This window comes from Lepisosteus oculatus, unplaced genomic scaffold (assembly GCF_040954835.1).
Source record: "Lepisosteus oculatus isolate fLepOcu1 unplaced genomic scaffold, fLepOcu1.hap2 HAP2_SCAFFOLD_144, whole genome shotgun sequence".
In the NCBI taxonomy this organism is placed as follows: domain Eukaryota; kingdom Metazoa; phylum Chordata; class Actinopteri; order Semionotiformes; family Lepisosteidae; genus Lepisosteus; species Lepisosteus oculatus.
Genome location: NW_027167693.1, coordinates 125,598 through 151,472, shown reverse-complemented (window position 1 = coordinate 151,472; position 25,875 = coordinate 125,598). Strand labels below are relative to the sequence as shown.

The following is a 25,875-nucleotide window of genomic DNA, read 5'->3' as shown; positions in this document are numbered from 1 at the left end:
CTGTGCAGTATTTCTTTTGGGTTTTGTGCAAATCATATTCTAACGGTTGGGGGGAAAAAGCACAGGTGCCATCCCACCATTAAACCCTGAAACTTACCTTAGCCGATTCTTCAACTAAACCAGACATGTTAACTAAGTGTTACAGTATGTTCTTCGAATGTGTGTCAGCCAATCAGATTTCAGGACTGGAATTATTGGTTTTGTAATAGGGAATATAGTATGGAATCACGTATCTAAAGAAATGAATAATGATATTAATTTAAGGATCTGAATATCTAAAAATATGTATCTATATAGCAGGTAGTATTACTGTATTCCACTTTCTTTGTAAATACGGAATAACAGAGTCACAACGCGAAGCTGTGTCACTCTTCTGGGTAAAAAAAACGTTTTGAACACCCTGTTTTTAATAAGCTGCTGAGTAAAGAACAGGAATGTTCCTGCTGTCAGTCTTTACCGAAGATATCCCTAATAGTATTAATAATGAATGACCTTGGACAAGCTGTAAACTCAAAGTATTACCCTGGTCCACATTCTTTGTAATCGTCTTTGTAAACAAAAAAACTTTATTTTGTGTGACGATATAAAGTTTCACGAAACCTCCTCGAGTTGTGAGAACACGTGCTTTGTGTATACAGCACATTGTGAATGTTTTCACAGCCTTCATTTTGTCGTTTTAATGGCATTTTTTGACCACGCACGAATATTCTTATGTCCATATCTTCGCAGGGGAATCAGTGCGAATTGTAATACTAATTAAATGACCGCGGGCACTTTCCACCCCCTCTACATTCTCCGAGTAGAATAGGCTAACCTTCTAATGAAAGACAGTCCACCCTCCCCCACGGACAGGAAAAGTGCCCGCAGGCAGGCAGTATGGTCAGTAACAGTGAACAGTTTTAACTGCACTGCATCCCAGAGAATACCAGGGCGCATTTTTTCTACTCCCTGGCGGAAACGGGCTTCCATAAGAATCAGTATAGCTTCTGGGAAATCCATTTTTCCTGCATTAAAGTTGAACTCGTTCAGAGCGCCGTACATTGCAAACTCCAAGCGTTTCATTATGAGCTGAAGACCCTCACAGCTGAAGAAGGATTCACAGCCGAAACAATATTATTAGAGTTCATAAAGCCTGTTTTACGTACTATACCTATGTCTGCAATACACCTTTGCTAGTTAATGCTACAGTACTTCACTTTCTCGGGCGTTTTTTTTAGGTAAAATCCAGGCTAGCAGGCTTGTTTTGTGATCTTCCTAAGATTGTTGAGCGCGGTGTCAAAATGTTTCCATATGAAAGGCAGTGACGTCACCATCCTGAGGTGTGTGTAGTAGATCTGTGATGTGGTTGAGCATGAATTGTGGTGAGCCTCTGATTGGGGGAAAAAAAGACCATGTTCAAAAAATCCTAAAAAGAGAATTAAAGTTTCACATAACAAGGCATGAGGTGTGCTTGCAGCTGTGGGATACAGTGGTGGCCTGGCACGTTGAGGTGGGCTTTCAGCTGTGTGTGGTCTGACGCAGTGGTGGCCTGGCACGGTGAGGTGCGCTGGCAGCTGTGTGGTGCGACGCAGTGGTGGCTGGCATGGTGAGGTGCGCTGGCAGCTGTGTGACGCAGTGGTGGCCTGGTACGGTGAGGTATGCTGGCAGCTGTGTGATGCAGTGGTGGCTTGGCACGGTGAGGTGCGCTTTCAGCTGTGTGTGGTCTGACGCAGTGGTGGCCTGGCACGGTGAGGTGCGCTGGCAGCTGTGTGGTGCGACGCAGTGGTGGCTGGCATGGTGAGGTGCACTGGCACCTGTGTGACGCAGTGGTGGTCTGGTACGGTGCTCTGCCACCTGTGTAGTGTGATTCAGTAGTGGCAGAATACGGTGAGGTGCGCTGGCAGCTGCTTGATGCAGCTGTGGCCGTGCTCGGTGAGGTGTGCTGGCACCTGTGTGACGCAGTTGTGGCCTGGTACGGTGAGGTGTGCTGGCAGCTGTGTGACGCAGTGGTGGCTTGGCACGGTGAGGTGCACTGGTGGCTGTGTGGTGTGACGCAGTGGTGGCCTGGCACGGTGAGGTGCGCTGGCAGCTGTGTGACGCAGTGGTGGCCTGGCACGGTGAGGTGCGCTGGCAGCTGTGTGTTGTGACGCCGTGGTGGCCTGGCACGGTGAGGTGTGCTTGCAGCTGTGTGACGCAGTGGTGGCCTGGTATGGTGAGGTGCGCTGGCAGTTGTGTGATGCAGTGGTGGCCGGGCACAGTGAGGTGCACTCGCAGCTGTGTGGTGTGACGCAGTGGTGTTCATCAGGCACAAGTTCATCAGTGAAAAGACCACTGGCATTTTTCCTTCCCCCTACATTCTCAGAGCAGAATCGAATTTAATATTAGCATAATTTATTACAGTGCTAAGTTTAATATTTTTTATTTACTAATAGTTTATGCTAACACCTAACTTTTTTAACGTGAGAAGTACTAATGTAAGTACCTACTGTACTGTACTTAAGTACTACCATAAGAAGTACTGCTGTATGCAACAAAAAAAAAGGAGTGGTGAAACAGCCCTACTCATACAGTATCAGTATCAACAGACATTGTATCAGTATCAGTTCTTGCTTTGTGCTGGGTTTAGGAGTTTTCCAAACATAGTCTTTCAGCTAATGCCATACCATCTCTATTGGATTTAAATCTGGAGATTCGGCTGGAGTTTTCACCCAGTTCACTCGTTCTGCTATAAGCCTCGCCCTTGCTGCTGTGTGTTTCGGATCGTTGTCTTGAAAGAGACGGTGCCTTGATCCAATGTGCTCCCTGATATATGGGGCGGCATGCTGTGTGACCCCGACTTCCTCGAAGAATTCCCGATCCATAATTCCTTCGAAATAAAATTGTTTTTCAAGCAATGTAATGCAAGGTGCTTTCTAACGTTGGGCAATGTGTTTTTTCTCGAAATTTTGTTTCGAGAGACTAGATAAGTAATTCAAGTGTTTATGATATGTCACTGTTGTGAATGTCTGTGGATTGTATCTTATTAGCCTGTCCTGACTAGTGGAGCTCATCTAGCTATGTCTGGATATCTTGGTCAAATATTCAGGTAGTATGTTTTGTCTGTTTAGGGTTCTGTAGCATTCCACACGGCTGGGCAGCTTGTTCCCCCCTCCCTCCCCTCTCTGTGTACAGTAGAGCCTCCTGTCCTGGCTGGTAGAGCTCATCCAGCTGTGTCTGGCTAATATTAAAGCCAGTACTTTAATATTGTTTTCTGTATGTTTATCAATAGTGGGTATTGCCCTAATTCGGTCCTGCACCCGTTGTTAGGTGTTTTTTAGGTGTTTTTAGGGCTTCTACCAAATATGAACACATGGCTTTAAAATGTATACAATTGTAATATTTCCTTTTTTCCCATTGAAAGTATAACATATGTGGTGTGAAAAAGAGGTCCTCATTTAATTGCATGAAACTCTGGCACTGGCGCAACAAACTGAACAAAGTTCAAGGGGGTATACGCTTTCTGTAGACACTTTATTTCCTCTTTTTCCATACTCTAAGAAATGATTTGGGAAACCTGTGGGACACTGGAGGTCATTATACATGAGCCTCTTTCTGCACCTTTTAAGCCATTGAAACCTAGTTGCCTTGTTACAAGGTCTAATATTACAGTAGGTGTGGTTTCCGTCTCCTAATTTCTGAGAATGATCAAATTGGGGAATAAGTTGTAGGGAATACCACTCTTGCACTTCTAAGAAAAGACTATCTCAAATGAAACTCGCTATAGAAAGACATCTTGTTGAAAAATTCTTTATTTTTTGTCATTTCTAAAGAAAAAACATTCATCAAGTCCTTCACAAATGTTTTGTTTGTGACTTTCTCTGTTGTTCCCTTTCACACTCAACTGAACTATGTGTTATGTCTTGTAAACGTAATCAAACATTTCACTTAGGTGTGTGGGTTAACACAAACCCATATTGTATGAAACATTCAGGATTTCATTCAAGTTTTTTCTAACAATTGCATCCATGCTAGGACTACAGTAAACAACACTTTTTACTAAAGTAAATGAAATTGTTCATTAAACAAGACACATTGTTTTAAATGTATGCAATACGACGACACTAAAAACAACACTGAAACTTTTCATTGAAATACTGTACGAGATTGTGCATATTCAATGGATTTCTCCTGGTGCTTTTTTTCATCAGTCTTTTCATGTTCTTGTTCTCTACTCAGGTGTCTCCTGTTCCTTTGGTGATGTCTGCTGTACACACATGGTATCATACACTTGAGCAAAGTGTGATACCACCGTTTGTTCTTCTCCTAAAATAAAGATGAACATTGACAAAAGTCAGAAGCACTCTTTTCTTTGACAGACGAACAAAACAATGCAAGAATAACCATACTCTCTGTTCCTTACTCATTTCTACCTACCTGTTTGACCACTTTGTCTGCTTCAGTCAGGACAGGGTGCTGGGGCTGACTCTGAGCAATCTGAGAAGAGCTCTCTGTGATCTTCTCCCCTACAGTGGCTACATTGTACTCTGTTTGAAATCCAGGTATCGCCTCCGGTAAGTTCCTCGGTCCTTTTTGGGACTTGAAAGGGCAGAATCATTTTGTGACTACATTTCCTTGTCATGCACTGATATGTTCTGGTTTGTGTTCGATTACTGCAGGCGTTCAAGTACTTTCTTTTTGTTCTAGATTGGCAGTGTTTGAGATGGTAGGAACTTGTCATATTCTCAACTCTGAATGCTCTGTAAACATACTATTTTAGCAATTCTTAGAAATCTGAAAGCAGTGTTACCTGTATCATTTTTTGTCTTGGTAGTAGTATTGCAGCTCCAACATCAGCACTTAAATAATGGTTTGTGATGTTACTTGTCCTTGGAGTTAGTATACTCCTGAGAAGTCAAGAGAAATCTTACGTAAGCATTAATTATGTTTCACTTTTGAAAGCAAAGTACGTGTCAAGTACTTTGAAGGCATTTGTTGATACTTTTAAGCACTTTCGTTGATTATTATTATCCTTCAATTAGTTATTACAAGTCCAACATTCTCTACATGATCTCACTCCATATTCAGAATGTGGGAATACAATTGTTTTAAGGAAATGCCACTGAATAGATAGTAGCTGCACTCTACAAAGATGAATTTGCTAATTAATCAGTCAGGGACACAGCTTATACTTCAGTAGTCTTAGATCATGTAATGATGATTATTGTACTTTATAACTAGCAAAATCCCCATATCCTGTTCATTGCCCCTTTTTCAGTTATGTGGATTGACTTATCCCTGAAGTGGTTAATTCTCACCTTGACATCTCATAGAACAACTGAATCTCTACCAAGGGTGAATGTGTCCTTCCTCTTAATGTCTAAAAGAAAAGGTTAAAATTCATTGAAGCAAAATGCAACAACCCAAAACGTTGGGGAGGTCGTTTCCACAGTTATTTCATATGACAGTGCTTGGAGTGAAACTACATGACCATGGTGAAGAAGAAAAAACACTTTACCTTGTTCCTCCTGACTGATGTCCTTATGCGTGTTTTGCACAGTTGAGCGTTTTGTGTCTTGTCGTCTGTGTAGGCAACAGCCCTCTTCCCTGGGATAGAACTAGATGATATTTAGACACGTTAATTTGACTTCTCCATTGCTCACATTGATGTGGATATGATTATAATGCTCTGTTTTGTGGGCTTCCCAAGAAAACAATAAATCCCTTACTACTTGTTCGAAATGCAGTAGCACAGATCCTAACAAATACAAGAAAGAGAATATCATTCCTGTTTTGAAAAAACTTCACTGGTCACCTGTATTATCTAGGATAAATTTGAAAGTTCTTTTACTTGTTTTTAAAGCTTTAAGCGACCTAGCACGTCTGTACCTTACTGAATGTCTGTCTTCATATGTTCCTATACGTGACCTGAGATCTGCACATACTGGCCTACTGCAAATACCACATGTGAAATGCAGAAAGAGTGGAGAGGCTGCTTTTTGTTTTTATGCTTCCAAATTATGAAACTCACTTCCACTTTTTATTAGGCAGTCAAGCTCGGTACATTGTTTTAAAAAACATTTGAAAATGTTGCTTTTAGTTAAAGTGGTTCTTTGTTCTTTCTATTTCTGTTTCTTTTTTTAGTTGTCTTTAATTGTTCTTATTTTATTACGACTTTCCTAATTTTTATTTATTTAATTGACATGTATGTTGCTTTACTGTATTGCTGTATTTTCCTTTACAACTGAGAGTATATCTCTCAATTTTAATATTTTATTTTTACGCTTGGTTTTTAAAGCACCAAAGCACTATTTGTATGAAAGGTGCTCTATAGATAAAGTTTATTATTATTATTTTTAATATTATTATTATACTTTGTTACATTTTTGGTTAGGACAAAGATTCTAGTAGAGGTGGCCTCTTTTACCCCGTTCCAAAAAATTGGAAAACTACCTTCAGAATACACTGACAATGACCATCTACTGTCTCCTCTAACTGTGTATTGTCATCATGCATATCTTGTGTATTATTTATTGTAGTTGGTTTTGTCATTCTGTAAAGAAGCCACCTTTCAAGGCACTATATAAAATAATGTTTGTTATTATTATTTACATTTTTCATCGTTAAATCTGGCGAAGAGTCTTAAGAGAATATCAAAGAACACGTTGCTCTTACCTTTCCATTCCAAGAAATGCCCTCAGCTCGGATTGCAGAGATTGACCTCTCTGTCTCAAATTCTGAGAAACATAGACTCGATTGAAAAATGACCATTTCCTAAGATTCACATAACATCACCAGTCAACATTTGCCACTTGACATCAATAGAAACCATAGAGTACATGACATTTCCAATCAGTTTTCTTTCAAGGTACAATACCAATCGCCTTGCCAGAAGAGTTATACTGCGGTAGATAAATATTACAAATGTCAGATACACGCAGAGTTGTTTGGATTACTATGAAAAGATTGGCAAATATATTTATGTTCATTATATTTCTTGGAGTGACAGAGCTAAAGAGAAAACAATACTTACCTTTATCTCTGCAGACAGGATCGCAAGGGATTCCCTTATACTGGGTTCCTATGTAACAAATAATACATTATTCAAAAAACATGATATTTCTCTGTCCATTGACAGCATGATTGTTTATCATTACAGTTTTAGTTAGCTTTAATTTTGTAAACCCCAAGTAAACATAGTTTGTGCCTTTCTCTGAACTTTTTGGCATTTCAATTCAGTTGTTTGTAAGCTTATTTTACAGTTGCTAGGTTGATGAAGTTCCTGAACTGTGCAGTATTTCTTTTGGGTTTGGTGCGAATCATATTCTAGCGGTTGGGGGAAAAAAACACAGGTGCCATCCCACCATTAAACCCTGAAACTTACCTTAGCCGATTCTTCAAGTAAACCAGACATGTTAACTAAGTGTTACAGTATGTTTCAAAGTGTGTATTTTAGCAAACACAACTGAAGTTCTGTTGTCTCCTTGGAGACACCTGGAACTGGTGTGATGCTGGTTCTATGACATCATTCGTTCTAAATGTAAATGCAGGTATTGGCACAACATAGTAAATTGATGTAAAGTTATGGATCCATTTATGATTTTCACTCAGTTTGAAAGAGTTCCTGTCGTGTGGTTAAAGTTTGTGTTACGGAGGGTTAACTGGAGTTCTGGCTACTAGTTAGGCTTGGTCATTCAGTCATCTGGTTCATGAAATAGGAAGCTAAGAGATCTGTGTTTTAGTTTTACTGTTTGTTTTTGTTCCATAGAATAAGAAATGTTTCATTATTATTAGTAATAGAGTAGCTGTTTCTCTAAACAGTGTGTGTCAGTTTGCACTGCAGGTGTGCCAGGTAGAGACCATTTAAGAACCCAAAAATATGCTGTCATTTACTGCCGTGGCTAATTTCTGTTAACCTTGTCTCTCACTCACTTTGATGAGCAAAATGTTCATACATAAAGCATACATTTCTGATTGGTCAGAAGAAGCTTCTTAACATATAAGGTATAAAGAAAGTCAGAAAGTTAGGCACTTAGGTCAGCCTTAGGCAGTTAACCAAGACCATAATCCGATAAGAAGCTATTCCCTTTCATGTTGCTAAATCACATGTAGGATACATGAGTTACACCTCCACTTAAGAGACCTTAAAGAGACCTTGGCCAGCCAGGAGTGTAGAAAACCGTAAAACAGTTCTTGAGGACCTAATTGTTAACTCTTAACAGGCAAAGGTTCCTTCAGTCCTATGAGAAATATTTTAGAATTGAACTAAAGTGTGTTTCCGATACAGGAGCATATGTCTGTCAGGGCCTGTTGGAGAGGCCCTGGATGAGAACCCCTGGCTGCAGTTCCACATCCCCCTGAAAGTAAATAGAGCCATAAGCACGGAGCAAAGGACACTGCTCCAGGACATGCTGGCTGTCGATCCTGACCAGCGACCAGAAGCCATCCAGCAGAAGAAGTAAGTCAGGCAAGCCATGGCACGAGAGAAAACATCTTTGTAGTGACTGATAGCAAGATGTCCGTGACCAAGGGCAATTCGTCTGAGTAAAGTCTGATTTCATTTTTATGTCCCGAAAGGCCACTGCCTTTGTGCTGTAGATTTCTGATTTAGACGGGCATTTCTATGGACAACTTTGACTTTTCTGTGGGTCCAATGAAAATAAGTTTTTTAACTTATTCTTTGTTACAGTTTTCGAAAGTTTAAAGACATTCACTGAGTTGACGATAAAGGAAAAGTTTCATCTTTCACCTCTTGGAAGGTAGGCCGGTCAGAGGTACAATATATGTCTTCATGTCTTCATCCTCCATGTTTGTAACTACAGGTTTCACAGTGTTGAGCTAAGACACAAAAACACCTACAAATGGCAGTTCCAAATGTATCAAATGTATAAACCTGGGCTGAAAAAGTGTGTACAGTATATACTCTGTGTAGGTCTGATAAAAGTATTCGAGTCAAAGTGTCATATGGATACAAATTCTCATGATTTTGTATTGTGTGTTTTTTCTCTGTTCTGCTTTATTGAAAGAAATCAGATGCTCTTCCTGAAACTTACCTTAGCTGATTCTTCAGCTAAACCAGACAGACCTCTGAAATTCTCAAATATTATCAAATCTTGTTGGTTCAGAGGTGGTGGAGCCCATTACCAACAGACTCACAGCTGAAATTGCTGTGAAAAGGGCTTCTACCAGATATTAACATATGGGTGAAAATGTATACAATTGTAATATTTCCTTTTTTCCCTTTGAAAGTATAACATATGTGGTGTGAGAAAGAGGTCCTCATTTAATTGCATGAAACTCTGGCACTGGCGCAACAAACTGAACAAAGTTCAAGGGGGTATACGCTTTCTGTAGACACTTTATTTCCTCTTTTTCCATACTCTAAGAAATGATTTGGGAAACCTGTGGGACACTGGAGGTCATTATAAATGAGCCTCTTTCTGCACCTTTTAAGCCATTGAAACCTAGTTGCCTTATTACAAGTTCTAATATTACAGTAGGTGTGGTTTCCGTCTCCTAATTTCTGAGAATGATCAAATTGGGGAATAAGTTGTAGGGAATACCACTCTTGCACTTCTAAGAAAAGACTATCTCAAATGAAACTCGCTATAGAAAGACATCGTGTTGAAAAATTCTTTGTTTTTTGTCATTTCTAAAGAAAAAACATTCATCAAGTCCTTCACAAATGTTTTGTTTGTGACTTTCTCTGTTGTTCCCTTTCTCACTCAACTGAACTATGTGTTATGTCTTGTAAACGTAATCAAACATTTCACTTAGGTGTGTGGGTTAACACAAACCCATATTGTATGAAACATTCAGTTTTTCATTCAAGTTTTTTCTAACAATTGCATCCATGCTAGGAGTACAGTAAACAACACTTTTTACTGAAGTAAATGAAATTGTTCATTAAACAAGACACATTGTTTTAAATGTATGCAATACGACGACACTAAAAACAACACTGAAACTTTTCATTGAAATACTGTACGAGATTGTGCATATTCAATGGATTTCTCCTGGTGCTTTTTTTCATCAGTCTTTTCATGTTCTTGTTCTCTACTCAGGTGTCTCCTGTTCCTTTGGTGATGTCTGCTGTACACACATGGTATCATACACTTGAGCAAAGTGTGATACCACCGTTTGTTCTTCTCCTAAAATAAAGATGAACATTGACAAAAGTCAGAAGCACTCTTTTCTTTGACAGACGAACAAAACAATGCAAGAATAACCATACTCTCTGTTCCTTACTCATTTCTACCTACCTGTTTGACCACTTTGTCTGCTTCAGTCAGGACAGGGTGCTGGGGCTGACTCTGAGCAATCTGAGAAGAGCTCTCTGTGATCTTCTCCCCTACAGTGGCTACATTGTACTCTGTTTGAAATCCAGGTATCGCCTCCGGTAAGTTCCTCGGTCTTTTTTGGGACTTGAAAGGGTAGAATCATTTTGTGACTACATTTCATTGTCATGCACTGATATGTTCTGGTTTGTGTTTGATTACTGCAGGCGTTCAAGTACTTTCTTTTTGTTCTAGATTGGCAGTGTTTGAGATGGTAGGAACTTGTCATATTCTCAACTCTGAATGCTCTGTAAACATACTATTTTAGCAATTCTTAGAAATCTGAAAGCAGTGTTACCTGTATCATTTTTTGTCTTGGTAGTAGTATTGCAGCTCCAACATCAGCACTTAAATAATGGTTTGTGATGTTACTTGTCCTTGGAGTTAGTATACTCCTGAGAAGTCAAGAGAAATCTTACGTAAGCATTAATTATGTTTCACTTTTGAAAGCAAAGTACGTGTCAAGTACTTTGAAGGCATTTGTTGATACTTTTAAGCACTTTCGTTGATTATTATTATCCTTCAATTAGTTATTACAAGTCCAACATTCTCTACATGATCTCACTCCATATTCAGAATGTGGGAATACAATTGTTTTAAGGAAATGCCACTGAATAGATAGTAGCTGCACTCTACAAAGATGAATTTGCTAATTAATCAGTCAGGGACACAGCTTATACTTCAGTAGTCTTAGATCATGTAATGATGATTATTGTACTTTATAACTAGCAAAATCCCCATATCCTGTTCATTGCCCCTTTTTCAGTTATGTGGATTGACTTATCCCTGAAGTGGTTAATTCTCACCTTGACATCTCATAGAACAACTGAATCTCTACCAAGGGTGAATGTGTCCTTCCTCTTAATGTCTAAAAGAAAAGGTTAAAATTCATTGAAGCAAAATGCAACAACCCAAAACGTTGGGGAGGTCGTTTCCACAGTTATTTCATATGACAGTGCTTGGAGTGAAACTACATGACCATGGTGAAGAAGAAAAAACACTTTATCTTGTTCCTCCTGACTGATGTCCTTATGCGTGTTTTGCACAGTTGAGCGTTTTGTGTCTTGTCGTCTGTGTAGGCAACAGCCCTCTTCCCTGGGATAGAACTAGATGATATTTAGACACGTTAATTTGACTTCTCCATTGCTCACATTGATGTGGATATGATTATAATGCTCTGTTTTGTGGGCTTCCCAAGAAAACAATAAATCCCTTACTACTTGTTCGAAATGCAGTAGCACAGATCCTAACAAATACAAGAAAGAGAATATCATTCCTGTTTTGAAAAAACTTCACTGGTCACCTGTATTATCTAGGATAAATTTGAAAGTTCTTTTACTTGTTTTTAAAGCTTTAAGCGACCTAGCACGTCTGTACCTTACTGAATGTCTGTCTTCATATGTTCCTATACGTGACCTGAGATCTGCACATACTGGCCTACTGCAAATACCACATGTGAAATGCAGAAAGAGTGGAGAGGCTGCTTTTTGTTTTTATGCTTCCAAATTATGAAACTCACTTCCACTTTTTATTAGGCAGTCAAGCTCGGTACATTGTTTTAAAAAACATTTGAAAATGTTGCTTTTAGTTAAAGTGGTTCTTTGTTCTTTCTATTTCTGTTTCTTTTTTTAGTTGTCTTTAATTGTTCTTATTTTATTACGACTTTCCTAATTTTTATTTATTTAATTGACATGTATGTTGCTTTACTGTATTGCTGTATTTTCCTTTACAACTGAGAGTATATCTCTCAATTTTAATATTTTATTTTTACGCTTGGTTTTTAAAGCACCAAAGCACTATTTGTATGAAAGGTGCTCTATAGATAAAGTTTATTATTATTATTTTTAATATTATTATTATACTTTGTTACATTTTTGGTTAGGACAAAGATTCTAGTAGAGGTGGCCTCTTTTACCCCGTTCCAAAAAATTGGAAAACTACCTTCAGAATACACTGACAATGACCATCTACTGTCTCCTCTAACTGTGTATTGTCATCATGCATATCTTGTGTATTATTTATTGTAGTTGGTTTTGTCATTCTGTAAAGAAGCCACCTTTCAAGGCACTATATAAAATAATGTTTGTTATTATTATTTACAGTTTTCATCGTTAAATCTGGCGAAGAGTCTTAAGAGAATATCAAAGAACAAGTTGCTCTTACCTTTCCATTCCAAGAAATGCCCTCAGCTCGAATTGCAGAGATTGACCTCTCTGTCTCAAATTCTGAGAAACATAGACTCGATTGAAAAATGACCATTTCCTAAGATTCACATAACATCACCAGTCAACATTTGCCACTTGACATCAATAGAAACCATAGAGTACATGACATTTCCAATCAGTTTTCTTTCAAGGTACAATACCAATCGCCTTGCCAGAAGAGTTATACTGCGGTAGATAAATATTACAAATGTCAGATACACGCAGAGTTGTTTGGATTACTATGAAAAGATTGGCAAATATATTTATGTTCATTATATTTCTTGGAGTGACAGAGCTAAAGAGAAAACAATACTTACCTTTATCTCTGCAGACAGGATCGCAAGGGATTCCCTTATACTGGGTTCCTATGTAACAAATAATACATTATTCAAAAAACATGATATTTCTCTGTCCATTGGCAGCATGATTGTTTATCATTACAGTTTTAGTTAGCTTTAATTTTGTAAACCCCAAGTAAACATAGTTTGTGCCTTTCTCTGAACTTTTTGGCATTTCAATTCAGTTGTTTGTAAGCTTATTTTACAGTTGCTAGGTTGATGAAGTTCCTGAACTGTGCAGTATTTCTTTTGGGTTTGGTGCGAATCATATTCTAGCGGTTGGGGGAAAAAAGCACAGGTGCCATCCCACCATTAAACCCTGAAACTTACCTTAGCCGATTCTTCAACTAAACCAGACATGTTAACTAAGTGTTACAGTATGTTTCAAAGTGTGTATTTTAGCAAACACAACTGAAGTTCTGTTGTCTCCTTGGAGACACCTGGAACTGGTGTGATGCTGGTTCTATGACATCATTCGTTCTAAATGTAAATGCAGGTATTGGCACAACATAGTAAATTGATGTAAAGTTATGGATCCATTTATGATTTTCACTCAGTTTGAAAGAGTTCTTGTCGTGTGGTTAAAGTTTGTGTTACGGAGGGTTAACTGGGGTTCTGGCTACTAGTTAGGCTTGGTCATTCAGTCATCTGGTTCATGAAATAGGAAGCTAAGAGATCTGTGTTTTAGTTTTACTGTTTGTTTTTGTTCCATAGAATAAGAAATGTTTCATTAATATTAGTAATAGAGTAGCTGTTTCTCTAAACAGTGTGTGTCAGTTTGCACTGCAGGTGTGCCAGGTAGAGACCATTTAAGAACCCAAAAATATGCTGTCATTTACTGCCGTGGCTAATTTCTGTTAACCTTGTCTCTCACTCACTTTGATGAGCAAAATGTTCATACATAAAGCATACATTTCTGATTGGTCAGAAGAAGCTTCTTAACATATAAGGTATAAAGAAAGTCAGAAAGTTAGGCACTTAGGTCAGCCTTAGGCAGTTAACCAAGACCATAATCCGATAAGAAGCTATTCCCTTTCATGTTGCTAAATCACATGTAGGATACATGAGTTACACCTCCACTTAAGAGACCTTAAAGAGACCTTGGCCAGCCAGGAGTGTAGAAAACCGTAAAACAGTTCTTGAGGACCTAATTGTTAACTCTTAACAGGCAAAGGTTCCTTCAGTCCTATGAGAAATATTTTAGAATTGAACTAAAGTGTGTTTCCGATACAGGAGCATATGTCTGTCAGGGCCTGTTGGAGAGGCCCTGGATGAGAACCCCTGGCTGCAGTTCCACATCCCCCTGAAAGTAAATAGAGCCATAAGCACGGAGCAAAGGACACTGCTCCAGGACATGCTGGCTGTCGATCCTGACCAGCGACCAGAAGCCATCCAGCAGAAGAAGCAAGTCAGGCAAGCCATGGGACGAGAGAAAACATCTTTGTAGTGACTGATAGCAAGATGTCCGTGACCAAGGGCAATTCGTCTGAGTAAAGTCTGATTTCATTTTTATGTCCCGAAAGGCCACTGCCTTTGTGCTGTAGATTTCTGATTTAGACGGGCATTTCTATGGACAACTTTGACTTTTCTGTGGGTCCAATGAAAATAAGTTTTTTAACTTATTCTTTGTTACAGTTTTCGAAAGTTTAAAGACATTCACTGAGTTGACGATAAAGGAAAAGTTTCATCTTTCACCTCTTGGAAGGTAGGCCGGTCAGAGGTACAATATATGTCTTCATGTCTTCATCCTCCATGTTTGTAACTACAGGTTTCACAGTGTTGAGCTAAGACACAAAAACACCTACAAATGGCAGTTCCAAATGTATCAAATGTATAAACCTGGGCTGAAAAAGTGTGTACAGTATATACTCTGTGTAGGTCTGATAAAAGTATTCGAGTCAAAGTGTCATATGGATACAAATTCTCATGATTTTGTATTGTGTGTTTTTTCTCTGTTCTGCTTTATTGAAAGAAATCAGATGCTCTTCCTGAAACTTACCTTAGCTGATTCTTCAGCTAAACCAGACAGACCTCTGAAATTCTCAAATATTATCAAATCTTGTTAGTTCAGAGGTGGTGGAGCCCATTACCAACAGACTCACAGCTGAAATTGCTGTGAAAAGGGCTTCTACCAGATATTAACATATGGGTGAAAATGTATACAATTGTAATATTTCCTTTTTTCCCTTTGAAAGTATAACATATGTGGTGTGAGAAAGAGGTCCTCATTTAATTGCATGAAACTCTGGCACTGGCGCAACAAACTGAACAAAGTTCAAGGGGGTATACACTTTCTGTAGACACTTTATTTCCTCTTTTTCCATACTCTAAGAAATGATTTGGGAAACCTGTGGGACACTGGAGGTCATTATAAATGAGCCTCTTTCTGCACCTTTTAAGCCATTGAAACCTAGTTGCCTTGTTACAAGGTCTAATATTACAGTAGGTGTGGTTTCCGTCTCCTAATTTCTGAGAATGATCAAATTGGGGAATAAGTTGTAGGGAATACCACTCTTGCACTTCTAAGAAAAGACTATCTCAAATGAAACTCGCTATAGAAAGACATCTTGTTGAAAAATTCTTTGTTTTTTGTCATTTCTAAAGAAAAAACATTCATCAAGTCCTTCACAAATGTTTTGTTTGTGACTTTCTCTGTTGTTCCCTTTCACACTCAACTGAACTATGTGTTATGTCTTGTAAACGTAATCAAACATTTCACTTAGGTGTGTGGGTTAACACAAACCCATATTGTATGAAACATTCAGTTTTTCATTCAAGTTTTTTCTAACAATTGCATCCATGCTAGGAGTACAGTAAACAACACTTTTTACTGAAATAAATGAAATTGTTCATTAAACAAGACACATTGTTTTAAATGTATGCAATACGACGACACTAAAAACAACACTGAAACTTTTCATTGAAATACTGTACGAGATTGTGCATATTCAATGGATTTCTCCTGGTGCTTTTTTTCATCAGTCTTTTCATGTTCTTGTTCTCTACTCAGGTGTCTCCTGTTCCTTTGGTGATGTCTGCTGTACACACATGGTATCATACACTTGAGCAAAGTGTGATACCACCGTTTGTTCTTCTCCTAAAATAAAGATGAACATTGACAAAAGTCAGAAGCACTCTTTTCTTTGACAGACGAACAAAACAATGCAAGAATAACCATACTCTCTGTTCCTTACTCATTTCTACCTACCTGTTTGACCACTTTGTCTGCTTCAGTCAGGACAGGGTGCTGGGGCTGACTCTGAGCAATCTGAGAAGAGCTCTCTGTGATCTTCTCCCCTACAGTGGCTACATTGTACTCTGTTTGAAATCCAGGTATCGCCTCCGGTAAGTTCCTCGGTCCTTTTTGGGACTTGAAAGGGCAGAATCATTTTGTGACTACATTTCCTTGTCATGCACTGATATGTTCTGGTTTGTGTTCGATTACTGCAGGCGTTCAAGTACTTTCTTTTTGTTCTAGATTGGCAGTGTTTGAGATGGTAGGAACTTGTCATATTCTCAACTCTGAATGCTCTGTAAACATACTATTTTAGCAATTCTTAGAAATCTGAAAGCAGTGTTACCTGTATCATTTTTTGTCTTGGTAGTAGTATTGCAGCTCCAACATCAGCACTTAAATAATGGTTTGTGATGTTACTTGTCCTTGGAGTTAGTATACTCCTGAGAAGTCAAGAGAAATCTTACGTAAGCATTAATTATGTTTCACTTTTGAAAGCAAAGTACGTGTCAAGTACTTTGAAGGCATTTGTTGATACTTTTAAGCACTTTCGTTGATTATTATTATCCTTCAATTAGTTATTACAAGTCCAACATTCTCTACATGATCTCACTCCATATTCAGAATGTGGGAATACAATTGTTTTAAGGAAATGCCACTGAATAGATAGTAGCTGCACTCTACAAAGATGAATTTGCTAATTAATCAGTCAGGGACACAGCTTATACTTCAGTAGTCTTAGATCATGTAATGATGATTATTGTACTTTATAACTAGCAAAATCCCCATATCCTGTTCATTGCCCCTTTTTCAGTTATGTGGATTGACTTATCCCTGAAGTGGTTAATTCTCACCTTGACATCTCATAGAACAACTGAATCTCTACCAAGGGTGAATGTGTCCTTCCTCTTAATGTCTAAAAGAAAAGGTTAAAATTCATTGAAGCAAAATGCAACAACCCAAAACGTTGGGGAGGTCGTTTCCACAGTTATTTCATATGACAGTGCTTGGAGTGAAACTACATGACCATGGTGAAGAAGAAAAAACACTTTACCTTGTTCCTCCTGACTGATGTCCTTATGCGTGTTTTGCACAGTTGAGCGTTTTGTGTCTTGTCGTCTGTGTAGGCAACAGCCCTCTTCCCTGGGATAGAACTAGATGATATTTAGACACGTTAATTTGACTTCTCCATTGCTCACATTGATGTGGATATGATTATAATGCTCTGTTTTGTGGGCTTCCCAAGAAAACAATAAATCCCTTACTACTTGTTCGAAATGCAGTAGCACAGATCCTAACAAATACAAGAAAGAGAATATCATTCCTGTTTTGAAAAAACTTCACTGGTCACCTGTATTATCTAGGATAAATTTGAAAGTTCTTTTACTTGTTTTTAAAGCTTTAAGCGACCTAGCACGTCTGTACCTTACTGAATGTCTGTCTTCATATGTTCCTATACGTGACCTGAGATCTGCACATACTGGCCTACTGCAAATACCACATGTGAAATGCAGAAAGAGTGGAGAGGCTGCTTTTTGTTTTTATGCTTCCAAATTATGAAACTCACTTCCACTTTTTATTAGGCAGTCAAGCTCGGTACATTGTTTTAAAAAACATTTGAAAATGTTGCTTTTAGTTAAAGTGGTTCTTTGTTCTTTCTATTTCTGTTTCTTTTTTTAGTTGTCTTTAATTGTTCTTATTTTATTACGACTTTCCTAATTTTTATTTATTTAATTGACATGTATGTTGCTTTACTGTATTGCTGTATTTTCCTTTACAACTGAGAGTATATCTCTCAATTTTAATATTTTATTTTTACGCTTGGTTTTTAAAGCACCAAAGCACTATTTGTATGAAAGGTGCTCTATAGATAAAGTTTATTATTATTATTTTTAATATTATTATTATACTTTGTTACATTTTTGGTTAGGACAAAGATTCTAGTAGAGGTGGCCTCTTTTACCCCGTTCCAAAAAATTGGAAAACTACCTTCAGAATACACTGACAATGACCATCTACTGTCTCCTCTAACTGTGTATTGTCATCATGCATATCTTGTGTATTATTTATTGTAGTTGGTTTTGTCATTCTGTAAAGAAGCCACCTTTCAAGGCACTATATAAAATAATGTTTGTTATTATTATTTACAGTTTTCATCGTTAAATCTGGTGAAGAGTCTTAAGAGAATATCAAAGAACAAGTTGCTCTTACCTTTCCATTCCAAGAAATGCCCTCAGCTCGAATTGCAGAGATTGACCTCTCTGTCTCAAATTCTGAGAAACATAGACTCGATTGAAAAATGACCATTTCCTAAGATTCACATAACATCACCAGTCAACATTTGCCACTTGACATCAATAGAAACCATAGAGTACATGACATTTCCAATCAGTTTTCTTTCAAGGTACAATACCAATCGCCTTGCCAGAAGAGTTATACTGCGGTAGATAAATATTACAAATGTCAGATACACGCAGAGTTGTTTGGATTACTATGAAAAGATTGGCAAATATATTTATGTTCATTATATTTCTTGGAGTGACAGAGCTAAAGAGAAAACAATACTTACCTTTATCTCTGCAGACAGGATCGCAAGGGATTCCCTTATACTGGGTTCCTATGTAACAAATAATACATTATTCAAAAAACATGATATTTCTCTGTCCATTGGCAGCATGATTGTTTATCATTACAGTTTTAGTTAGCTTTAATTTTGTAAACCCCAAGTAAACATAGTTTGTGCCTTTCTCTGAACTTTTTGGCATTTCAATTCAGTTGTTTGTAAGCTTATTTTACAGTTGCTAGGTTGATGAAGTTCCTGAACTGTGCAGTATTTCTTTTGGGTTTGGTGCGAATCATATTCTAGCGGTTGGGGGAAAAAAGCACAGGTGCCATCCCACCATTAAACCCTGAAACTTACCTTAGCCGATTCTTCAACTAAACCAGACATGTTAACTAAGTGTTACAGTATGTTTCAAAGTGTGTATTTTAGCAAACACAACTGAAGTTCTGTTGTCTCCTTGGAGACACCTGGAACTGGTGTGATGCTGGTTCTATGACATCATTCGTTCTAAATGTAAATGCAGGTATTGGCACAACATAGTAAATTGATGTAAAGTTATGGATCCATTTATGATTTTCACTCAGTTTGAAAGAGTTCTTGTCGTGTGGTTAAAGTTTGTGTTACGGAGGGTTAACTGGGGTTCTGGCTACTAGTTAGGCTTGGTCATTCAGTCATCTGGTTCATGAAATAGGAAGCTAAGAGATCTGTGTTTTAGTTTTACTGTTTGTTTTTGTTCCATAGAATAAGAAATGTTTCATTAATATTAGTAATAGAGTAGCTGTTTCTCTAAACAGTGTGTGTCAGTTTGCAGTGCAGGTGTGCCAGGTAGAGACCATTTAAGAACCCAAAAATATGCTGTCATTTACTGCCGTGGCTAATTTCTGTTAACCTTGTCTCTCACTCACTTTGATGAGCAAAATGTTCATACATAAAGCATACATTTCTGATTGGTCAGAAGAAGCTTCTTAACATATAAGGTATAAAGAAAGTCAGAAAGTTAGGCACTTAGGTCAGCCTTAGGCAGTTAACCAAGACCATAATCCGATAAGAAGCTATTCCCTTTCATGTTGCTAAATCACATGTAGGATACATGAGTTACACCTCCACTTAAGAGACCTTAAAGAGACCTTGGCCAGCCAGGAGTGTAGAAAACCGTAAAACAGTTCTTGAGGACCTAATTGTTAACTCTTAACAGGCAAAGGTTCCTTCAGTCCTATGAGAAATATTTTAGAATTGAACTAAAGTGTGTTTCCGATACAGGAGCATATGTCTGTCAGGGCCTGTTGGAGAGGCCCTGGATGAGAACCCCTGGCTGCAGTTCCACATCCCCCTGAAAGTAAATAGAGCCATAAGCACGGAGCAAAGGACACTGCTCCAGGACATGCTGGCTGTCGATCCTGACCAGCGACCAGAAGCCATCCAGCAGAAGAAGCAAGTCAGGCAAGCCATGGCACGAGAGAAAACATCTTTGTAGTGACTGATAGCAAGATGTCCGTGACCAAGGGCAATTCGTCTGAGTAAAGTCTGATTTCATTTTTATGTCCCGAAAGGCCACTGCCTTTGTGCTGTAGATTTCTGATTTAGACGGGCATTTCTATGGACAACTTTGACTTTTCTGTGGGTCCAATGAAAATAAGTTTTTTAACTTATTCTTTGTTACAGTTTTCGAAAGTTTAAAGACATTCACTGAGTTGACGATAAAGGAAAAGTTTCATCTTTCACCTCTTGGAAGGTAGGCCGGTCAGAGGTACAATATATGTCTTCATGTCTTCATCCTCCATGTTTGTAACTACAGGTTTCACAGTGTTGAGCTAAGACACAAAAACACCTACAAATGGCAGTTCCAAATGTATCAAATGTATAAACCTGGGCTGAAAAAGTGTGTACAGTATATACTCTGTGTAGGTCTGATAAAAGTATTCGAGTCAAAGTGTCATATGGATACAAATTCTCATGATTTTGTATTGTGTGTTTTTTCTCTGTTCTGCTTTATTGAAAGAAATCAGATGCTCTTCCTGAAACTTACCTTAGCTGATTCTTCAGCTAAACCAGACAGACCTCTGAAATTCTCAAATATTATCAAATCTTGTTAGTTCAGAGGTGGTGGAGCCCATTACCAACAGACTCACAGCTGAAATTGCTGTGAAAAGGGCTTCTACCAAATATTAACATGTGGGTGAAAATGTATACAATTGTAATATTTCCTTTTTTCCCATTGAAAGTATAACATATGTGGTGTGAGAAAGAGGTCCTCATTTAATTGCATGAAACTCTGGCACTGGCGCAACAAACTGAACAAAGTTCAAGGGGTATACGCTTTCTGTAGACACTTTATTTCCTCTTTTTCCATACTCTAAGAAATGATTTGGGAAACCTGTGGGACACTGGAGGTCATTATACATGAGCCTCTTTCTGCACCTTTTAAGCCATTGAAACCTAGTTGCCTTGTTACAAGGTCTAATATTACAGTAGGTGTGGTTTCCGTCTCCTAATTTCTGAGAATGATCAAATTGGGGAATAAGTTGTAGGGAATACCACTCTTGCACTTCTAAGAAAAGACTATCTCAAATGAAACTCGCTATAGAAAGACATCTTGTTGAAAAATTCTTTATTTTTTGTCATTTTTAAAGAAAAAACATTCATCAAGTCCTTCACAAATGTTTTGTTTGTGACTTTCTCTGTTGTTCCCTTTCACACTCAACTGAACTATGTGTTATGTCTTGTAAACGTAATCAAACATTTCACTTAGGTGTGTGGGTTAACACAAACCCATATTGTATGAAACATTCAGTTTTTCATTCAAGTTTTTTCTAACAATTGCATCCATGCTAGGACTACAGTAAACAACACTTTTTACTAAAGTAAATGAAATTGTTCATTAAACAAGACACATTGTTTTAAATGTATGCAATACGACGACACTAAAAACAACACTGAAACTTTTCATTGAAATACTGGACGAGATTGTGCATATTCAATGGATTTCTCCTGGTGCTTTTTTTCATCAGTCTTTTCATATTCTTGTTCTCTACTCAGGTGTCTCCTGTTCCTTTGGTGATGTCTGCTGTACACACATGGTATCATACACTTGAGCAAAGTGTGATACCACCGTTTGTTCTTCTCCTAAAATAAAGATGAACATTGACAAAAGTCAGAAGCACTCTTTTCTTTGACAGACGAACAAAATAATGCAAGAATAACCATACTCTCTGTTCCTTACTCATTTCTACCTGCCTGTTTGACCACTTTGTCTGCTTCAGTCAGGACAGGGTGCTGGGGCTGACTCTGAGCAATCTGAGAAGAGCTCTCTGTGATCTTCTCCCCTACAGTGGCTACATTGTACTCTGTTTGAAATCCAGGTATCGCCTCCGGTAAGTTCCTCGGTCCTTTTTGGGACTTGAAAGGGTAGAATCATTTTGTGACTACATTTCCTTGTCATGCACTGATATGTTCTGGTTTGTGTTCGATTACTGCAGGCGTTCAAGTACTTTCTTTTTGTTCTAGATTGGCAGTGTTTGAGATGGTAGGAACTTGTCATATTCTCAACTCTGAATGCTCTGTAAACATACTATTTTAGCAATTCTTAGAAATCTGAAAGCAGTGTTACCTGTATCATTTTTTGTCTTGGTAGTAGTATTGCAGCTCCAACATCAGCACTTAAATAATGGTTTGTGATGTTACTTGTCCTTGGAGTTAGTATACTCCTGAGAAGTCAAAAGAAATCTTACGTAAGCATTAATTATGTTTCACTTTTGAAAGCAAAGTACGTGTCAAGTACTTTGAAGGCATTTGTTGATACTTTTAAGCACTTTCGTTGATTATTATTATCCTTCAATTAGTTATTACAAGTCCAACATTCTCTACATGATCTCACTCCATATTCAGAATGTGGGAATACAATTGTTTTAAGGAAATGCCACTGAATAGATAGTAGCTGCACTCTACAAAGATGAATTTGCTAATTAATCAGTCAGGGACACAGCTTATACTTCAGTAGTCTTAGATCATGTAATGATGATTATTGTACTTTATAACTAGCAAAATCCCCATATCCTGTTCATTGCCCCTTTTTCAGTTATGTGGATTGACTTATCCCTGAAGTGGTTAATTCTCACCTTGACATCTCATAGAACAACTGAATCTCTACCAAGGGTGAATGTGTCCTTCCTCTTAATGTCTAAAAGAAAAGGTTAAAATTCCCTGAAGCAAAATGCAACAACCCAAAATGTTGGGGAGGTCGTTTCCACAGTTATTTCATATGACAGTGCTTGGAGTGAAACTACATGACCATGGTGAAGAAGAAAAAACACTTTACCTTGTTCCTCCTGACTGATGTCCTTATGCGTGTTTTGCACAGTTGAGCGTTTTGTGTCTTGTCGTCTGTGTAGGCAACAGCCCTCTTCCCTGGGATAGAACTAGATGATATTTAGACACGTTAATTTGACTTCTCCATTGCTCACATTGATGTGGATATGATTATAATGCTCTGTTTTGTGGGCTTCCCAAGAAAACAATAAATCCCGTACTACTTGTTCGAAATGCAGTAGCACAGATCCTAACAAATACAAGAAAGAGAATATCATTCCTGTTTTGAAAAAACTTCACTGGTCACCTGTATTATCTAGGATAAATTTGAAAGTTCTTTTACTTGTTTTTAAAGCTTTAAGCGACCTAGCACGTCTGTACCTTACTGAATGTCTGTCTTCATATGTTCCTATACGTGACCTGAGATCTGCACATACTGGCCTACTGCAAATACCACATGTGAAATGCAGAAAGAGTGGAGAGGCTGCTTTTTGTTTTTATGCTTCTAAATTATGAAACTCACTTCCACTTTTTATTAGGCAGTCAAGCTCGGTACATTGTTTTAAAAAAACATTTGAAAATGTTGCTTTAAGTTAAAGTGGTTCTTTGTTCTTTCTATTTCTGTTTCTTTTTTTAGTTCTCTTTAATTGTTCTTATTTTATTACGACTTTCCTAATTTTTATTTATTTAATTGACATGTATGTTGCTTTACTGTATTGCTGTATTTTCCTTTACAACTGAAAGTATATCTCTCAATTTTAATATTTTATTTTTACGCTTGGTTTTTAAAGCACCAAAGCACTATTTGTATGAAAGGTGCTCTATAGATAAAGTTTATTATTATTATTTTTAATATTATTATTATACTTTGTTACATTTTTGGTTAGGACAAAGATTCTAGTAGAGGTGGTATCTTTTACCCCGTTCCAAAAAATTGGAAAACTACCTTCAGAATACACTGACAATGACCATCTACTGTCTCCTCTAACTGTGTATTGTCATCATGCATATCTTGTGTATTATTTATTGTAGTTGGTTTTGTCATTCTGTAAAGAAGCCACCTTTCAAGGCACTATATAAAATAATGTTTGTTATTATTATTTACATTTTTCATCGTTAAATCTGGCGAAGAGTCTTAAGAGAATATCAAAGAACACGTTGCTCTTACCTTTCCATTCCAAGAAATGCCCTCAGCTCGGATTGCAGAGATTGACCTCTCTGTCTCAAATTCTGAGAAACATAGACTCGATTGAAAAATGACCATTTCCTAAGATTCACATAACATAACCAGTCAACATTTGCCACTTGACATCAATAGAAACCATAGAGTACATGACATTTCCAATCAGTTTTCTTTCAAGGTACAATACCAATCGCCTTGCCAGAAGAATTATACTGCGGTAGATAAATATTACAAATGTCAGATACACGCAGAGTTGTTTGGATTACTATGAAAAGATTGGCAAATATATTTATGTTCATTATATTTCTTGGAGTGACAGAGCTAAAGAGAAAACAATACTTACCTTTATCTCTGCAGACAGGATCGCAAGGGATTCCCTTATACTGGGTTCCTATGTAACAAATAATACATTATTCAAAAAACATGATATTTCTCTGTCCATTGGCAGCATGATTGTTTATCATTACAGTTTTAGTTAGCTTTAATTTTGTAAACCCCAAGTAAACATAGTTTGTGCCTTTCTCTGAACTTTTTGGCATTTCAATTCAGTTGTTTGTAAGCTTATTTTACAGTTGCTAGGTTGATGAAGTTCCTGAACTGTGCAGTATTTCTTTTGGGTTTGGTGCGAATCATATTCTAGCGGTTGGGGGAAAAAAGCACAGGTGCCATCCCACCATTAAACCCTGAAACTTACCTTAGCCGATTCTTCAACTAAACCAGACATGTTAACTAAGTGTTACAGTATGTTTCAAAGTGTGTATTTTAGCAAACACAACTGAAGTTCTGTTGTCTCCTTGGAGACACCTGGAACTGGTGTGATGCTGGTTCTATGACATCATTCGTTCTAAATGTAAATGCAGGTATTGGCACAACATAGTAAATTGATGTAAAGTTATGGATCCATTTATGATTTTCACTCAGTTTGAAAGAGTTCCTGTCGTGTGGTTCAACTTTGTGTTACGGAGGGTTAACTGGGGTTCTGGCTACTAGCTAGGCTTGGTCATTCAGTCATCTGGTTCATGAAATAGGAAGCTAAGAGATCTGTGTTTTAGTTTTACTGTTTGTTTTTGTTCCATAGAATAAGAAATGTTTCATTAATATTAGTAATAGAGTAGCTGTTTCTCTAAACAGTGTGTGTCAGTTTGCACTGCAGGTGTGCCAGGTAGAGACCATTTAAGAACCCAAAAATATGCTGTCATTTACTGCCGTGGCTAATTTCTGTTAACCTTGTCTCTCACTCACTTTGATGAGCAAAATGTTCATACATAAAGCATACATTTCTGATTGGTCAGAAGAAGCTTCTTAACATATAAGGTATAAAGAAAGTCAGAAAGTTAGGCACTTAGGTCAGCCTTAGGCAGTTAACCAAGACCATAATCCGATAAGAAGCTATTCCCTTTCATGTTGCTAAATCACATGTAGGATACATGAGTTACACCTCCACTTAAGAGACCTTAAAGAGACCTTGGCCAGCCAGGAGTGTAGAAAACCGTAAAACAGTTCTTGAGGACCTAATTGTTAACTCTTAACAGGCAAAGGTTCCTTCAGTCCTATGAGAAATATTTTAGAATTGAACTAAAGTGTGTTTCCGATACAGGAGCATATGTCTGTCAGGGCCTGTTGGAGAGGCCCTGGATGAGAACCCCTGGCTGCAGTTCCACATCCCCCTGAAAGTAAATAGAGCCATAAGCACGGAGCTAAGGACACTGCTCCAGGACATGCTGGCTGTCGATCCTGACCAGCGACCAGAAGCCA

At 37.9% G+C, this 25,875-nt stretch overlaps 4 long non-coding RNA genes across 4 annotated transcripts; all 4 read right to left on the bottom strand.

The window, feature by feature from the left end:
• Positions 1-4,449: 4,449 nt before the first annotated feature.
• LOC138226653 (uncharacterized) lies at positions 4,450-7,038 on the bottom strand. The gene is made up of 6 exons (XR_011184617.1): positions 6,989-7,038; positions 6,631-6,692; positions 5,474-5,573; positions 5,274-5,335; positions 4,766-4,862; positions 4,450-4,554 (listed from the first exon to the last, which is right to left on the bottom strand). It is a non-coding gene; the product is annotated as an uncharacterized lncRNA (long non-coding RNA).
• Positions 7,039-10,225: 3,187 nt separating this feature from the next.
• LOC138226645 (uncharacterized) lies at positions 10,226-11,162 on the bottom strand. The gene is made up of 3 exons (XR_011184609.1): positions 11,099-11,162; positions 10,591-10,687; positions 10,226-10,379 (listed from the first exon to the last, which is right to left on the bottom strand). It is a non-coding gene; the product is annotated as an uncharacterized lncRNA (long non-coding RNA).
• Positions 11,163-11,301: 139 nt separating this feature from the next.
• Positions 11,302-13,220, bottom strand: LOC138226646 (uncharacterized). Its single transcript, XR_011184610.1, has 4 exons — positions 13,165-13,220; positions 12,814-12,861; positions 12,456-12,517; positions 11,302-11,398 (listed from the first exon to the last, which is right to left on the bottom strand). It is a non-coding gene; the product is annotated as an uncharacterized lncRNA (long non-coding RNA).
• Positions 13,221-16,099: 2,879 nt separating this feature from the next.
• Positions 16,100-24,832, bottom strand: LOC138226643 (uncharacterized). The gene is made up of 9 exons (XR_011184607.1): positions 24,815-24,832; positions 24,464-24,511; positions 24,106-24,167; positions 22,948-23,047; positions 22,748-22,809; positions 17,124-17,223; positions 16,924-16,985; positions 16,416-16,512; positions 16,100-16,204 (listed from the first exon to the last, which is right to left on the bottom strand). It is a non-coding gene; the product is annotated as an uncharacterized lncRNA (long non-coding RNA).
• Positions 24,833-25,875: the final 1,043 nt, after the last annotated feature.